The following is a 5,000-nucleotide window of genomic DNA, read 5'->3' on the forward strand; positions in this document are numbered from 1 at the left end:
CCCCTTGGTATCGAGTGACTCAGCACCGGATCAAACTGAAGAAAACAGCGTTTTTTTTTCAGTGGATGAGCACATCGGTTCATAAACCAAAAGAAATATGTGGCCTTGATGAACTGTACCCACCCTTATCTGCCTTCTGATAACTGCTGCCCAGCTGTGACGCTTGTTTGTGCAACTCTAGAACTGTAATCTCTATAACTGTAATCTATATAACTGTAATCTCTATTACTGTAATCTCTATAACTGTAATCTCTATAACTATAATCTCTATAACTGTAATCTCTATTACTGTAATCTCTATTACTGTAATATCTATAACTGTAATCTCTATAACTGTAATCTCTATAACTGTAATCTGAAGGGAGCATTCAGATGTTCCTCTGATTCAGTTTCTCTCCATGCTCCATGTTGAATAAAGGCTTTAAACATGAAGCCACTTCCTCCACACTGAGAACATCTTGCGTGTTCACACAGACTCTCCAACACGCAGTACAACAGGTCCGTCGTGTTCCGGGTGAAAGGTCGGTCAACGTGTGTGTGTAGGGTCGGTGGGCACGTATGTGCGGCATTCGAGGCAGAAGTCTTTGGCCCGGAGGTGGAAACTACTGGTCAGCTGTCCAGCTGCCTGAGCGATGAGAGATACATTCAGCTGCTGTTCTCGAAACACTCGCAAGACGCTGCAGACGGGAGTGTGTAGGGATGTGTGTGTGTGTGTGTGCGCGAGTGTGTGTGTGTGTGTGTGTGTGTGTGTGCGTGTGTGTGTATAATATCTGAGGTAATGATCTCAGGAGGTGGTTATACTGCGCCAATAACTCCAAGCATAGGTAATGACAAAAAGTCAGGACTTGGGTGCGTCGGTGTAGGAGCGTAAATTGCAGAGGAGAAGGCTTTATACCCACACACCGGTCCAGAAAAATGGGTCTGGAAGCCTCTCAAAATGAATCCAAAACAAGCTGGGATCAGATTCTTTTGGATTGATTTTGAGAGGCTTCCAGACCCATTTTTCTGGACTGGTGTGTGGGTATATAGCCTTCTCCTCTGTAATATCTGAAGTATACAGTAGCAGTATTCCGTCAGCCATGTTCTGGTGAATGTACCCATTCTGACGTCTGTCCATGTTAGCCTTCGGTCACTTCGTCGGTACCGACGCCTGCGTGAATACGTCTTACAGTATCTTGTGTTAACAAGAAACCCATGTGGTATCAGTCACTGTTGTCGACTACGCTTCTGTGACTGGGAATCTTGCGTGCCCGGCGTCGTAGTTCCGTACTGTATGGATCTCTCAGAAACAATAACATTTATTTTTTACTGTAGCTGTTATATAAATACTGTTTCACCAGCTTCTGTTTCGGTAAATACAGACTACTACCTGGAAATTATAGGGTGTCAAATAAAGCTCTGTCGGGAAGTAGGCTACTGTACTTGGCCTTAGGCTCTTTAAATCCTGGTTTTGTGTGCCATTTCTCATTGGCCAGCACAACAGGTTAATTCTCATTGGTCAACAGCAGCAGGGTAAGAGTTCTCATTGGCCAGCAGCTGCAGTGTAAGAGTTCTCATTGGTCAACAGCAGCAGGGTAAGAGTTCATCCCCCTGTTGGTCAGAAATGCTGACCGTTCAAATCCTCCTTTAAGCCCTAAAAGAGCTTTTGCACACATTGTTAAGCAAATAGTTTAGAAGCATGAAACAAGAGGCATCATTGAGAGTTATGTGGGCTAATCTGGGGTTGGAGGTGTGAGTGAGAGAGGGAGAGGGAGAGAGAGAGAGAGAGAGAGAGAGAGAGAGGGAGAGAGAGAGAGAGAAGGAAACAGTGAGTGTGAAAATTGAGGGAGGAGGGAGGAAGAGGAGAGAGAAAAGAAGAGAAAAAGAAAGGAGGAGAGAAGGGAGAGTAGGGAGGAGCGAGAGAGGAGGAGAGAGAGAAGAAGAGAGAGAGGAGAGAGAGAGAAGGAGCGAGAGGAGAGAGGGAGAGAGAGAGAGAGAGAGAGAGAGAGGAGGAGAGAGAGAGCGTCAGAGAGACCGAACAAAGAAAGGTTACTGTCGGTCATTTCTGCAGAGGAGCGACTGTTCAACAGAAGAACAACAGGAGGATAATTATCATCCTGACAGAACAAGCCTGTCTTCAAGGACGCTGAGCGCAGCGCCACACACTTACTGTACACACACACACACATGCACACACACACACAGCACAACACACACACACACACACACACACACACAGACACACAGCACAACACACACACACACACACACAGAGCACAACACACACACATACACACACAGCACAACACACACACACACACACACACACAGCACAACACACACACACACACACACACATGCACACACACACAGACACACAGCACAACACACACACACACACACACAGCACAACACACACACAGCACAACACGCACACACACAGCACAACACACACACACACACACATGCACACACACACACACAGACACACAGCACAACACACACATACACAGAGCACAACACACACACACACACACACACAGCACAACACACACACACACACACACACACAGCACAACACACACACATAGAACAACTCACACACACAGAGCACAACACACACACATGCACACACACACAGAGCACAACACACACACAAACACACCCACACACAGCACAACACACACACGCACACACACAGACACCCACACACAGCACAACACACACAGAGCACAACACACACACACACACACAGACACACAGCACAACACACACACAGAGCAAAACACACACACACACACACACACACAAACACACACACACCCAACACGCCCACACACACACACACACACACGCACACACACACCAGACACGCCCACACACACTGCACAGAGCTCTTTGTTTGTCATATGAGACTCAATGATGTGATCTATTCCTGAGTTGACCTCTGGACAAACTCCAAGGGGCGAATTCACTAAAGGATTGCGCAGCTTTTCCTGACGCAAAGCCTGTGCAAATAAGTCAAAAATTATGTTTGCTATTCACAAAGCCCTCGCAAAGGGTGAATACGGTGTTAACTGCGTTGCGTTCGTCATTGCGTTGCTCTGCGCCGGTGTTATTAGCTCATATTTAAATTAGGTAATATGGGCGGAGAATGTTCCCCTTTCTATGCAAATGAACATTATTGCAAAACCCGCCCAATTCACAAACATCGGCGCAAATTGCCTCACGCAGTTAAAGTGAAATTAATACCGTTTTCAGAAACGTGGTGGTATTTAAGCGCAAGGGGTGTGTCGCGGTCAGCCTGTCCGCTGATCATGGCAGCAGTGATTGTTGCGAGGCGAAGGCATCGCAATGCCAGGCATGTTGTTCGTGAGAGAATATTTAGAATAAGGTCACTTTTTGATTTAACACTAGAACCACCGCGGTAACTGTTTGGACACCAGAGCGCGCAGCTCTTCAGCCAACTGGAGGAGGAAGTCGCGTCTGGGGAGGCTCAGTTGACTATGCGTCTCTCCACCCGTCCCCAGCGAGTCCAAGCTCCCCCAATGAATATAATAGCCTACATAGCACGAAACTGTGCGTATAATAGTCTATACGCGAAACTGCGCATTCCCTATAGCTGTTCATTGAACGGCTGGGGGCCGATATAGGTATAAATAAATAAATAAAAACATAGCCTACACAATATTTGTTTTATTTGAATGGTCTTGAAAATATTTTGCTTTTGTATCATAGGTGACGGCAGGTATCATCTTCAGCCATGGATGATGACTCCCGTGCGTAATCCTTCCAACGTTGGAGAGGCGGCGTACAACCGGGCTCACATCAGGACGCGCGGTGTGATTGAGTGCACATTTGGAATCCTGAAAAGCCGTTTAGATGCCTAGATCGTACCGGTGGGGCAATGTTATACACTCCCCCAAAAGTATGCCAGATCATCGTGCTGCAACTTGCATAACATAAAATGACAATTTTTCCTTTGTTCGTCTTTTTAAATCATTCCACCTCCGTTTGCCGTCTTCCGCGTTTACACACACAAATGGCACTGACTGATTGGGAAATTAAACCCCAAATATGATTTTTTGCTGCAGTCGTGATATTTTTTGCCGAAAGCTGTGAGACATGTTTTTGAACCTCGTCCGTGAGGCCTTCAAGTTCGCTGTCTGAAAATCGTATCTTTCTTTTTCTGTCTGCCATCGTCCAATGATATGCATACGAGTTGTATGCGCTGTATGCGCAGTATTTATAGTCATTTCCTTTATCAGCAGCAAATTGCACTCAGCCGCAAACACCGAATGGGCGTGTTTGCGCTGGGATATTATTAGCGCAATGTCTTTAGTGAATAGGTTTTTAAAACGGAGCACATAGCGGGCGCAACTGACGCGCAATATTATGGTGCAATTAGCGGGCGCAATTTGCTTTAGTGAATTCGCCCCCAAGAGTCTAAATGAGGTTTTTACATCTACGGTGGCCTATAAGGGTACAGGAACAGACTTCCCCTTCCCATAAGGGTACAGGAACAGACTTCCCCTTCCCATAAGGGTACAGGAACAGACTTCCCCTTCCCATAAGGGTACAGGAACAGACTTCCCCTTCCCATAAGGGTACAGGAACAGACTTCCCCTTCCCATAAGGTTACAGGAACAGACTTCCCCTTCCCATAAGGGTACAGGAACAGACTTCCCCTTCCCATAAGGGTACAGGAACAGACTTCCCCTTCCCATAAGGGTACAGGAACAGACTTCCCCTTCCCATAAGGGTACAGGAACAGACTTCCCCTTCCCATAAGGGTACAGGAACAGACTTCCCCTTCCCATAAGGGTACAGGAACAGACTTCCCCTTCCCATAAGGTTACAGGAACAGACTTCCCCTTCCCATAAGGGTACAGGAACAGACTTCCCCTTCCCATAAGGGTACAGGAACAGACTTCCCCTTCCCATAAGGGTACAGGAACAGACTTCCCCTTCCCATAAGGGTACAGGAACAGACTTCCCCTTCCCATAAGGGTACAGGAACA

At 46.8% G+C, this 5,000-nt stretch overlaps 1 protein-coding gene across 5 annotated transcripts in view; it reads right to left on the bottom strand.

Moving 5' to 3' along the window:
• Window positions 1–5,000, bottom strand: part of LOC311322471 (phospholipid-transporting ATPase ABCA1-like) — a 52,450-nt gene that overhangs the window by 26,974 nt on the left and 20,476 nt on the right. The window lies entirely within an intron of this gene.

This window comes from Borostomias antarcticus, assembly GCF_949987555.1.
Source record: "Borostomias antarcticus genome assembly, chromosome: 20".
NCBI lineage: Eukaryota > Metazoa > Chordata > Actinopteri > Stomiiformes > Stomiidae > Borostomias > Borostomias antarcticus.